This window comes from Rissa tridactyla, chromosome 5, assembly GCF_028500815.1.
Source record: "Rissa tridactyla isolate bRisTri1 chromosome 5, bRisTri1.patW.cur.20221130, whole genome shotgun sequence".
In the NCBI taxonomy this organism is placed as follows: Eukaryota; Metazoa; Chordata; class Aves; order Charadriiformes; family Laridae; genus Rissa; species Rissa tridactyla.
The window spans coordinates 69836603-69850400 of record NC_071470.1 but is presented as its reverse complement, the minus strand read 5'-3'; the positions used below and the strand labels follow the sequence as shown (position 1 = coordinate 69850400).

At 39.6% G+C, this 13798-nt stretch overlaps 1 long non-coding RNA gene across 1 annotated transcript; it reads left to right on the top strand.

The window, feature by feature from the left end:
- Positions 1 to 1980: 1980 nt before the first annotated feature.
- Positions 1981 to 13456, top strand: LOC128910606 (uncharacterized). The gene is made up of 3 exons (XR_008466789.1): positions 1981 to 2015; positions 4412 to 4475; positions 13367 to 13456. It is a non-coding gene; the product is annotated as an uncharacterized LOC128910606 (long non-coding RNA).
- Positions 13457 to 13798: the final 342 nt, after the last annotated feature.

Here is a 13798-nt window from a genome sequence, read left to right as displayed (position 1 = left end):
CAGCTGTGTTCATTTGTAAGCTGACATGCCTGCATAGCTGGGCCTGATGGTTGGTGACTTCCAAGAGGAAATCCAGTCGTTTTTACAAACCATGTATTTCTGCAGCATCGTCCGTAAGTTATGGTATGTTTTTCCTTGTCAATAATCACAATAGATTGGCACCTTATTCTTTTGGGTGTCATCTCCTTTTAATGTCACTGCCTTTAAAGCATTTCTAGTTTTTTTTTAATTGTGGTTTCCCTTTGAGCTAGTTTCATGACTGACACGTTACAGAAGTTGCATTTGTACTGTATGAGCATCTTTGTCTTGATGATCCCCTGAATAGTGATAACACTGACTGAGGAGGAAACGAGCTGTCAGCAGATGTGAAACTTTACAATGCGAGTAGATTCAGTTCCCTGTCCTTGTTATATCTCTGGGATTGCCAGGAGTGAGATACTGTGAAATTACTACAATGACATATATGTAGATGAAAAAGATGGATAAGAAGGTAATACATATTTGTCCCAACTTCTGATTTGAACCAAATATCTAGAAGCAATTAGCTCTTGCTCCTCATCTTTAGCATTCTGATGCCCTATCAGCTGTATTTTCCCAAATGAATAAATAGTACTTCTACCCCTCTAAATTTTCGAGAAATTTAGTGTAATTGCTGACATTGTCTCAGAGGATTAGGCAGCCAAAGTGCTTTGACTTTCAATAAGATAGAAATCCTTAGGGATACATACTACAGTAGTAGCAGACTCCTCTTTTTTTGTCTTGCTTCCCACATTCCCACTCATACACCAAGGTACATGTTAGCAACAAATAATAATAATATTGTCAGCTCTGGCTAACTTGCCTACATACTGCTCCTGTTTGTGCTTTCTCCCATTGTAGTACCGAGGCATGTTGAAATAGCAGGTATTTATAATCCTCTAGTCACCTCCCGCAAATCCTCCCTTCCGTGCCGTGTCCCCAGAAGGGACGCTTGGGGACTGAGCAGAGAACAGCTGAGCTTTACAACATGCAGGAGATGTCCTCCAAAATTTAGTGACATACCCTCAGGAGTGCAACAGCAGAACACAGAAGCACGAGGATGGCTTTAGAAAGTGTCTGTGAACATCTGTTGCTAAGCTAACCCAGATGCTTGGGCCCCAGTGTCAATTATCCCAGTTTATGCTATAGTCCAGGCATGTCACAGATCCCCTTTGAAAAGGGGGCTTCAGTTCCGAAGTGATGTCAGAGTATTAGTAACTTTATGATCTCAGCCTACGAGCTTTTGCCCAAATCCGGAAGAATCTGTGTAGATATATGAATGATGAGACACCGTTTTAGGCAGATGAAGCTATAAAATCGTTGTATTGCTTCTACTGTATAAGCTCTATTTTAAAATTGATATAAAATAAGGAAGGCAGGAACACTGATTTCTTATGTAATATTTTATAAATTTTTTGGTTCTGAAAGGTTGCATAGAAAATACTGCCGCTTGCATACACTTCCCATTAGAAAGTTTAACTGGAAATTACATGCAGTTTTATAAATCTCTGATTGTTGTACCCCCCAGAATTAGGGCAGGTAATAGAATTTTTACTTCTTGTTTATGAATCTTCCTGTGAGAACTCAAATAGAAGAGATCCCTTCTAATAATGCATTTGGCACAGTTCTGAGGAAACAGACACCAGGAAAGCCTTCCTAAAAAATTAAAATAATTTTTCCTCTCCCCCAAAGCCCTACCACCATGGGCAAAAACGGAGAGAAAAGAGGGCAGAATGAAACAGATGTGAAATGTGAGGGTCCTTCAGAAGGCGTTCTCAAGGAATAAAAGAACACATTTATATTTTATAACGTGGTCCCCAATCACCAAAGAAAAAGCATAAAATTAAGCAATTCCCTATAGACGTTCTGTATGATAGCACTGCTTTAATAATTCAAACAGAAGTCTCTTTTAAAAGAACTCAATGTACGACTCCCTCCTTCCTTCCGAATGCATTACCCTGACTGACTGGGAGAACTCCGCATGAAGCAGTTCAATGGTATAGTAGCAGCTATTTTTTTTTTAACTTGAGTTTCCTTCCTCTCCTCTTTCTCTTATCACCCTGGATTTCACACGATGATCTGACTGGCCGCCTTTGAAAGTCACAGTAATATGGCATTTTCCAGAAGCGCACGGACAGGCAGAAGGGAAGCCAAGTGAAAGATTCCCGGATTTCTTTACACAACTGCTCTCTTTTTATAGTTACGTTAGATCACGTGGAAAACTGGGCTCCCTAAGCATACAGTTTCTTCACAGGAGACTTTACACACTCAGATCCGATTACAATTAATAGCAACTGTGTGTCTGATATGCCATTTTTAAAAAGTATGCTTTCTATGAGGGCTGGAGTTGAAAGGCCAGCAAAACATTCCAAAACTGCATCTCCATAAGCAGAGGAAGGTGCTAGCGTTTGCAGCCATTGCGGTCATTTTGGGTTACAGTTTGGGGCCTCTGGTAAATCAAAAAGTTCATTTCTCAGAAGGTTTATGAGAAAAAATTGTCACTCCAAGTGTCAGAAGGATTGGTTAATGGTAGGGGTTTTTTGTTGTTGTTATTTAATCCAGTGAGCACTGATGATAAATTTGGCAGTGAAAAAAAACATTTTCCATGGTTGCTTTGTGAGACATCTTGGGTAACTGCTTTCCCTTCACGAACAGAAGAGCTGTACCCAGTTAAAGCTTCACAAAGCACAGGTTGGTAGGAATGCACAAAGAATATGAGTGAATAACCAGTGTTTTTTGATCATCTTTAATCTAGTTCTTATGACTTCACCAGACAAGAATGTGGCAAATGTTATAATACATACAAAGGAACTAATTTTCTCAGTGAAAATAAACAAAACTTGTTAAGATTATAAACACCTTTTGGTCTTTGCACTCCCATGTTGGGAATGTTATTTCTCAGATGATATTTTAACACTATGGCTTTGCTGTAGAGCAAAACAGTAACTTTGGGATAGATCATCCCTTTTGGTTATTACGTGGGTGGGAAAGTAAACTTCCCTAATTTGAGGAGGCGAAGGAGTTGCCTCCACAGCTCATTTTCTTTCTTAAAATACTGTCTCTGGGTAACTGGGAAGGCACCAAGTATCCTCATATGTTTTATGTTGGCTTTCTAAGTTGCTGAAGAAGGAGCCTTGGGAGCTGATGTGGAATGTGAAGTGCAGAAATTCATGCCGTTTCCCCATTATTTATATAATGTAAAAGCCAGGATCACTGAAATAGACTAAATAGATTGCCACTCAGGCCACTTGTTAGTAGATTGGCGCTCAGCCCCCAATGGAAAACTATCATGAAGAAAAGCAGAATCATGTCTCCTTTTCAGTCCTACCTGGAAAAAGCAGATGTTATCCATTTTCCCTTTTCTGTCTTTGTCCTAGTTCAATTTTCCAGCTAAAACATATGACAATACATCTGAATTCCTTGTCATGCCAGGCCACAGTTCTTGGGATTTATTTTTCGTGTATTGGAAAACCCATACCTGGCCACAGGTTTCCAAAATAACCTTCTGCCTTCCCAACTACATGCAAGTTTATACTACCCTTAGCGTACTGGAGAAGCCATGGTAATGAATATATAATTTAATAGGGATTTTTCTAAAGATTTTTTCCTATGTGACCTTTTCTTAAACTCAGTCTCTCCTCTTTTCATCCCTTCTGAAAATTAAACATGATGCAGTGAGAAAGAATTTGGTATGAAGTAATTTGATAACATTACCATCCAGGGTACTAGCTATTTTTAAGATCTATTATTTCATATTTCACTGCCTCTATCACTTTCCCCTGCCTTGAGCTCCACAAGTCTGTCCTGGTTATATCTGAAAATCACACAGTGGAAACGTGATCCATCTAGTAAATGAACAAACAAGGGAAGGAGAAGCCATAGGAAAATATGCAGAACAAATCCACTTTGCTGTGTTTTCTATCAAGGCTTTTCTTGGGTCCCACGGAAGACTAGGCACCTAAAGTCATATTACGGAGTAATGGGATTTGAGTGTGAATCTTCAGTGTCCTTGTAGGAATATCTGCACCCCCTCTTGCCTGAAGAAAATGGGATGCATCACGGTACAGTTGGCCCCATCCCTGTTGTGTGATCTCTACAATTATCCAAGAGGGCTGGCAGGCCTCACAGCTCTGTCCTCATTGCCTCCCTTTTAAATAATATTCTTGCTGTTCAGAAAAGGTTCTCTTGCACGGGGATTTTTAAAAAAGAAAAGAAAACTGCTGCTGAAGACTTTGTATTTTCTACATAGCATTGAGTATTTTGAATTTAGGAGTATCAGCATCAATGTCTTATGTGATAGTGTATTTCCCTTTGCTTATATGTTGATAGGGTGTGGTTTTGTAGTTTGTTTTTCTTTTATTAAGAATCAATGTTTTTCAATACTTATTTTTAGCTCTTTCTAAAAGACCGAAGACAGACAAGACGTCGTCTGTGGAGCTCCCAATGCAAGTTACATTGTAAGTCAATGCAGTAGCTTTCAAGTTTTGGTTTTGCGCACAAAATGCTCTCAGAGGGTTTAGGACTAGTAAGGAAAGTAGTAAGGGGGGAATTACAGAAGACAAGGGTGGCAACATGTTGTCTCTCTGGAGAATGTGTTAAGAGGCCAGCCAATTATGCAGGTTTGGCATATTGAAGGTTTATATCATGGGACAGCAGCTCCCCTTTATAAATCACTGTGATGATAAGGAAAACACACATCCTGTTCCCGAATCCAAGGAAGAAAAGCCTACATCTGTTTTTCTTCCCTAAGCATCTTTCCAGATACATATTCTCTGGCTACATAATAACTTGAAATGGACCTCAACTAATCTCCATTTTCAAGCATTTAAAATTCTCGGTATTTGAATTTAGAAAACAGTAACCAAAACATAAATAATTCTTATATAGAGGTTAAAAAGGGATGAAAACCAGAAGCCTCAGAAAAGAAATATGTTCAAACTCCTACATGCAAAAGCCAGAGTGGTCATTGTCCACCGCTGCTAAGGTGGGTGGCGTTTTCAGGACCAGGCTCCTTGGGCGCCACCTTTATGGAGACATTAGAAGGAGAGAGGAGGAAATGCTGTTCTGGAGGCTGATTGTTACAAAGGAAGCCCAAATATAAGGCCAGTTTACTTAATTTCAGCAATCCTGGTCCTATCAAGTCCATATTTTTTATTGTGACTATACTTTTAGAAAGGAGAATAAAAATGATGAGCCCACATACCTAGAACATCAGGAAGAAATCTGGAAGCCAACTAAGAGGAAACAGTACTACATATTCAGCACTTTTTGAGGCTCCCTATACTCCCCTTCTCTAAGATGCCAGTTTTTTCCCCTCTTGGGTATGACTTCTTCAGCCATCTAACCTTTACTTGTCCTTTAGCCCTCTGGTACGAAGCAAACCCACAGGCTCCTATGCGGTGCTTTTAAATCACAGACAACTTGACTTAGGACGTAGGAATCCAGCACAGTCCTAAGGGGTCGATACGATGCTGTCCTGCCAGGCTACACCACCTAGTTCCTGCTTCAGCTTTAGCTTCCCAAATCATCCTCGGTATAATATTTTGTGATATTTCGTGAAACCACAAAGGCTTGCTAAGGCCAGATCCTCCTCAGTGAGAAAAGTTCCCAAGTAATTTGACTTCTTCCACACGGAAGTGTCACTGAGGTAAATTGGGCTGCTGTTCTCTTGGATTCACAGAGGTATGACGAGTCTTTTTTTTTTTTTTTTAACTCCTTTTTCTTTTTTTTTTTTTTTTTTTGTGATCAGGCATTCAGAGGTAAATGCTCTCCTTCTGGTTCTGTGAAGAGCTTTTACATTTCAGTGGTCATACCATTGTAATGAGTGAAACCAGCAGACCATCTGGTCCTCTATTTGATCTCTGGTAATGGCCAGTACCAGATGCTTCAGAGGACAGAGCAGCAGAATCCACAGACGAATAACCAGCCGACAAGAGAAGGGTTTTTTCAGCTCCTGTCAATTAGTGACTCATTTATGCCTTATAAAGTGAGCATTTTTTTATTTCTTGTACTTTTTGTTATCCAATAATCTTAACTTTCTAATTGTCCAAAACTATTTTGCCTTGGATTCTGGAAATACTGATGATAAAAATATATTCCTTATTCTCCACCACCTTTTTCAGGAGTTCATTTCACATTTACAGTTGATAATAGAGATGATCATGAGATTTTACATTTTATGATGTAAAGGCAAATTTCAACACAGCATAATTATCCCAGATCAGTTAGCAGAAATTAATTCGTTATTTGTTCCAATGGTCATCCTGTTCTTTAGCTCGGACTTGTTGTTTCACCCTAGTTGAGTGGCAATTTGGTTTTGTACTGATTAGAGTAGAAACTGTAACAAATCTTAAATACTACAGCTGGACGTACCAGAGGACCCTGGTTGAGTGGGCCTTGCTTTGGTGCAGGACAGACATAACAATATTGAATCCTAATTTATAATTCAGGATTATTGAGTCCAATTAGTACCTCAGAGCCCAAAAGCTTTGTTGATCTCATCTGTTTCTAACTGCATGCTCCTACGGCCTTTGCCACAACAAAGTGCTACCTTCATTGGTACCTCTTGGAGGTATTGCCACACAAACTGTTTAATAGTAATTTCTAGTTTGCTGGGTTTTGTGTTAATAAATAACAAGCACAAAGTGAATTTATTTCAGGCTGTTACTTCCAACTAATATGTTACAATGCACTGCTGTTGGCCAGGCAGTGGGCTGTTCTCAGTAATGGTTTGTATATTTTAACTTGTTATTTTTCGTCTTTAATCATATTACATCCTTTGTTTTTCCCTTTCATGCCAGAATGCTGAACCTTTGTGTCTCATAAGATGAAATTTGATGCACTGTCTCAGACCTGAAAGACTGCACCAGAACTTTAGACCAGACTCTCTGTATGACACATGTGTGATGGAGAGTCAGAGCTGTGTGACTCCACATTTCTAACCAGGCTGTATGTGAAGGAGGTTCAATGGTCAGAAACAGAAACAATGGTGCACTGGTTTTGGCTGGGATTGAGCTGATTTTCTTCACAGCAGCTCTTACGGGGCTATGTGTCGGATTTGTGACCCAAAGCAGTGTTGATAACACACTGATGTTTTAGCCATTGGCGAGCAGTGCTTGCAGAGCGTCAAGGCCTTTTCTCCTTCTCACGCTGCCCTACCAGCATTTGGCTGGGGGTGCACAAGAACCTGGGAGGGGACACAGCCAGCACAGCTGACGCCCTCAAGTGACCAAAGGGATATCCCAGACCATATCACATCATGCTTGGCAATAAAAGCTGGGGGAGAGAAGGAGGGAAGGGGTAGATGTTTGGAGTTACGGAGTGTCTTCTCAGGTAGCCGTTATGTGTGATGAAAATAGCTAAACACCTGCCTGCCGATGGGAAGTAGTGAATGAATTCCTTATTTTGCTTTGACTGCACACATAGCTTTTGCTTGCTTTACCTGTTGAACTGTCTTTATCTTGACCCATGAGTTTCTTCCCTTTTGTCCTTCCCATTCTCTCCCCCATCCCACCGCAGTGGAGTGAACAAGTGGCTGTGTGGGGCTCAGCTTCCTACCAGGGTTAACCCCCAACACATGCCTAAAAATCCAACTATCCTTCCCAAACAGCTATTGACTTCCTTGGCTCACTTTTTAAAAATTATTCAGACTCACAGCTTCCAGAGGTCTTTCAGAGTCTGCTAATTTCTCAGATGTTTTGATCTGCTTTTTCCTATCTTTGCTGTGCTTTACAATTTTCTCTTCTCATTTTGCTATTCAAAAATAGATCTAACAGTGAAAAGGACAGGTTTTTTTTTAACAGAAGGTTATCTGAGAAAGAAAGGTTCACAAATCAGATCTGCCATCTAGCCAGAAGAGGACTGCAAAGAATTAATTAATATATGGAAGGAGCATGCAGCAGAACATGATTTCACTTAGAGAGCACAGAACCAGCACATTTATGACAGAATTGCTTTGCAGCTACCTCAGGGAACACAATATAAAAAATAATCTTATGCCCGGAACGAAAAATAGTGGAAAAGACTGCACATTATTGAAAGTTAACTGCAAAGTCCTGAAGAGTAATTTTGTCAAGTGTGTAGAAAAGCTAATGAAGTCAAATAGCTGTGAAGTCTCACTGCTGTTTCATGTCAGACACACGACTGATTTGCCTTCGTATGGAACTGCACGTGTCAATAGATCAAAAATTCATGTACGCTCTAGAAAATCATCAGCCTTTTGGACAGGCTTAATGTGCAATATGCTATATCGGTATGGATGCAAATTTAGCAAGTTCGAGAGGCTTGTGCCATACAAGTGTAGATACAGATTGGTTCTTAGATAATTAAACATGTGAATGCTACCTTTGATAGCTGAATTATGAGGTGGTATTTAGGTATAGTTCTATCAAACCCTGCACAACATGGACATTTCAATGTATCTGTCATCTGGCAAAGCTCTTCCGGAGTACACAGAAATGCTACAGGAATTAGTTATTTTCCTCTTTGCTAACAACAAACTTATCCTTGTTTTCAGCTCAGTTTGGTGAAAATGTAACAACTTTTACAAATCACTGCAGGTAGTCAGGCAGGGTAGGTAGGAAGAAATGAGTAAAAAATAATCTCTTTCCAGTGTGAATATTTACCGGGGCATGAAAAGACAATTGATTCTCACCATGATTAACTGCAAGAAATCCTAACGCAGCAAAAAAGCCAGTGATAAATTGGCACAGGGAAGGGAATTGAATGAAAGGAATAGGTTTTCAATATAAGCATAATCTAAAGCATGGCCTCAAGTCACCAGATGGCTCAAGGGATTAGCAATGCTATATAGTCTTTTCACCTTCCTCCTCTGTCCCCTCCCCTTCAAGCAACAGGTTCAAATGTTCAAGTAAGTAACATAAGCATCCAGACAGACAGAGCTTAAAGGGTCTTTATCTACAACAGGCAGCACGGTAAAAGCCATCACTATCTAGTAGCATTATCTCCGTGAGAAGAATTATATGCTAGGGCTGTGTGAATATTTCTTTGTCGATGAAAAGAAAAACATTCATTTGGGTTAAATTGAAATCTTCCCTTTGAAAAGTTTCAGTTTATCTTCAGGCCTTTTTAAATGACATCATTTTGTTTATGTTCATTTTGTAAATTTCGAAAAGAAACACCATTCTGAAATGAAAGCAGCAAGGCTTAGAAACTGCTACAAATCTCACATTTGCTTACTCCAATTAGGAGGAAAGTGTTAGATGTAAACCATAAATCTGTGAACATGCAGAGGGGATGCGATTCTAAATTTTCAGTACACAGAGTGTTCTGTCGGAGATGTTTTGCTGAAGTTTGCTTCTGGTCATATTATTTTCTTAAGGGAACACATGCACATACCATAAAAGTATGATCATAACTGTTAGTAAGTGAAAATCCTTTAGGAAATATTAGTAGACTACATACTGCTTAAGTTGCCATATGAGCAAATGGTGGCGTAAAAGGTATTGAGGAGTTATCTTTTCCCCTATATTTGAGTGCTTGCTTAGGAGATAGGTAAAAGACTTCAACTCTTTTCTGGAGAGCTATATGCTGTTTCAACAGCATGAAAAGCAATAATCAAAACCATTGATCATATTCTACATTTAAATTAACAATACCGATTATAGTAAAAAAAAGAGAACTAATGAAGGGAAAAAAGGTAAGGCAAAAAGCCACTGAAGCCTGCGTATAAATGTAAGTCATAATACTGTACCATTTATTCTGGTGTGGCACTTCTTTAATACAAAACATATATGTATAGCTTGAGTTTTCAGCTGATCATACTCTGCTAACTTGTAGCTATAGACTTAAATTACTCTCTCGCTTTTCTTCAATAGAAGTAACATTTTAGCCTCTGTGCAAGATGAATGCAGAAGAAGAAAAAAAAGCTGTTTGAGTTTAATGACCTAATTTTATGCTGCAGCTTTGATAAAACTCTACTTTTCTCCTTTTGCTCAGTTACTTGCCTTCTGATGCCTGTTTTTGCAGGCAGCTGCAGTACAGTGCGTGATTTAGACTTCAGATGCTAAAATATTTATTTTCGTATAAGTTCAGGCAAGCTCTTAATGTTATGTCTAAGTTTCTTTTGTAAATCTTGACCTTTCAAGGTAATATGTTGGCCCCACTGATGTCACTGGCAAAGCTTGAACAGAGGGGACGTTACCCTCAAGGATGTCGCTGTGGTAAGGCTGTAATGCCCCTAGGGAACTCCTATATTCAGATTAGATTCACATTGCCTGTGATTTCACTCTATATGGCTTTTTTTGTCTGACCTAGAACATGCTGTTATTGTCCCGAATGATTAACAGTACTTATTTACCAGCTGTGCTGTGATGTTTGGGTACAACGGTACATGTGAAGGACAAAGTTTGGGATGTAGATCTATGTTGACTGCGTAAAGTCACAAACTAACATGGTTCAGTTTAGGACTTGGTGCCATTCATTGCCCTCTTTCCTTACTTCCAATGATGTATGTGGTGGTGTTGCGGAATATGGAGCAGACAAATGTTAGTTTGAAATGGGCACAGTCTGGCAAATCTCTACAGCCTCAGGGCCTTTTGACAGTCCCTCCTTACTTAACCACTGTGCGCATTCTCTAAAGTCAAGGAGCTTCTCTTTTCTTGTACTATACAGGAACATGAAGAACAAGAAAGGGGATTTCTCTGTCCTTTGCCTGTTTATATTTAGGCCACCCAATTTATATTTATATTTATATTAAACAAAATCAGAGAAGAGAATGCTCAACTTAAACAGCAGCCCCTGGTTCTGCCAGGACCTTTCAATAAATTATTGCTTTGTGCATAAAGAAATCATTAGATTAAATATCTTCATGGAAGAGAAGCTCAAAACAATGTGACAGCCATCACTGAGCAAGTTCAATACCGAATAGGCAAATTTTTTATCAGTTCCTCTTACTTATAGGGTCTTACCATAATCATGATAACTAATGAACCTAGAAGAATAACATCAGGAAAATAAATAACATAGTGTTAGCTAATCTTGAATACAGTTTGGCATCTGGAAACAGGGAGGTACAGACTGAACTGCATGTTCAATAAGGACTGCACAGCAAATCACCAAGCACTACACAAGTTCACAGTAATTCACCTGAGAACAAGAGTTCATATCTCAGTAATCTTCTCCTGAGTCTCTCTTTCAGGTTTTTCACATTCTGTCTCTATCTCGTTTTCTGTCATTTAATACTTCATAAGTAGCAGACCGTCTTGGTTTTTTCTTTAACAACTTCTCTTTGTCATCTCCCTTGGAACTTGCAGGATTTTTTCTGTATTATATGTACAATGTATTTGTGATAACCATCGTGACAGCAACATGAATTTCAGCACGCTCGCAGACTTAGAATTTTTACGGTACAATTACTGTGATGGCTTTGGCAGACACACGAGCCTGCATTTTGTTATTCAGGCAAAACTTCTGTAAGTTCATTGAATGCCGTTAATCAATGGAGACCAATCATGCTGACGTTGAATTCACAAAGTTTGCTTGATGTTTATATATTGCTACCTGAAACTGGATCATGCACCAGTACGCTGAGAGTCATCAACTCTAGGCTTGGGGGACCTTTGAGCTTCTCCTGCTTTCACTGGTTATCATGGGCTTCATCTGAAGGACACGCACCATTTTACTATCAGTTGAAGCTTTGATTCAGATAAAAATGTGGGGTTGATCTGCTGGCCTTCAGCCATTTTAAAATTCCTTAAATACGTTGGTTTCTGGGAAGTATCTGCTGTGCAAAGTGATGCTCAGTCTGAAAGTTGCAGAACTGGCATCTAAACAGAGTAGAATTTATTGTAGTCACAGTATTTCTATATGAACTATTTAGCGAAGTGCAGAGCGTAAAGCTATGGACTGTAAGCATGGTTGCATGCAAGGCAAAAATGCTTTTTGGTAAAATGTACTTTCTAGTCCTTCTCTGAGTGCTGCCAGTGTTGTTTCAAAAATATTTGAGCCATAAAATTATTTTTACAGGAAAAACTCCTTAAAAACATATGTAACTGAACAACTCAGAGCAAAATTCAGCCTCAGAAGTTCAGTGTCAATATCCTATGTGCTAGACTTATTTTGAAACCGGGTAGTTTGGGACAATTTTACAGTTGTTCTCAGATTACAATAAAATCCAAACCAGACTATAGAAACGTGGAAACGTTATTGTTAGTCTGCCTTTCGGCTCTGGTCTCATAAAATAAATTTGAAACTGCAGATCTCCAGCAGCAAAGCTTTCAGACGGCTGGCCATTCAGGACCCTGGGCCAGAGAATGGAGGTGGGAGGACCACCCTTTTCAGAGGTGGGCTCGGGCCGTGTAAACAGATGTGGCTGGGCTGAATGGGGGTCCCTGAATGGCAGCATTGTTCCTCGCCTTCCCGGCCTCCCGCCCGCCCGCCCAGCAGGGACCCGGCACAAGTCGCGCTCAAGGATGAGAGCTTAAAGCCCGCCTGTTACAATTTAAGAAAACCCCGGCTGCACCGAAGTTTTATTAAGTCTATCAAATATCACGAACGCCAATTTGCCTCCCCAGAGCCATTTCAGAGGCATTCCTGAGCAGATTTTGCAACGGTTTTTCTTCCAACGCGTGGCAGAATCCATTTTAAAAAGACAGCGTTAAAATCATTTCCAGTGTAACGTTCACATTTCTAAATTAATTGCAGTTTATTTTTGAAACCGACTTATCTCCAGTTTTCTGTGACTCATGATGAACCTATAAATAGCAGCTTTAACATATACATACATACATAACGCTGTTCTATAGCTTTACCTTAAGTGTATTCCAGGAAGGAAGACTTGTGAGATATTATAAACATATTTTATACAATTATATACGCCATGCATTCAGTAAAATCTTCTAAACTGCTTGTAGGGATATGATTCAACAGTGATGATACAATTTCATCTTGAAACTTCCACGCCACTGCTGAGTTACCATGCACATGTTCATGGATTTATTTCATAGGGGACTGTTATTGTTGAATACTTGTCAAGGTCGCGTATACCAGCATTTGGAAGCTTGCCCAGGTTCCTTTAAATAACCCCAGGGGCACAGAGTTTTGTGATTTCTGAGGCCTTTCTGGGGAGGAGACAGCAATAGTAAAGCAGTTCTAGTTTAACAGTTTAACCAGCACTTAATTTTACAGAAATAAAGCAGCACCGTTTCCCCCATTTAAGTTCAGTAACAAAGTTATTCGTAAAATATGCAGTGTTGCATTCTGCTGCGCAGGAGTGGCGTTTTTTCCTCTCCCCTAGCACAGACAAAAGTTTGTAATAAATGTATTTCAGATGTGTATATTCTATCGTCTTGTTAACTTTGTGCATAAAGGTTGTGAATGTATTTTGTAGACATTTCTGTGGACTGAAGCATGCCATGCATTGCCAAGACAGAAAAAGAGGAAGCAAAAGAGAAGGGAGAGAAGAGGGCGAAGAAATGCACGCTTTGTAAGTGCCAGTTTGCATTTCTCTCATATTCAAAAATTAAACATAGGTCTTCTGTAGCAGCTCAATGCGCACATACGATAATAGGTCTAGTTAATTTTCCAACCTCAAAGTCCTTTGTTTGTCTCGGCAGCAGCTTGAGAAAGTTGAGAAAGCAAAATAAACCCAACAGCGTACTTTAAACAGTATTTCAGGGTCACCCTGAAAGCGTTCAGTTTGCAGTTCTGCTGCGAATCTGCCACCGCAGGCAATGTCCAGGAGTGTGCACCGTCCCCTTTTTGTGGGACAGGACTTGCTCGTTTAGTCTTAGGCACACTATTAAAGCCTGGGTTTTGTTTA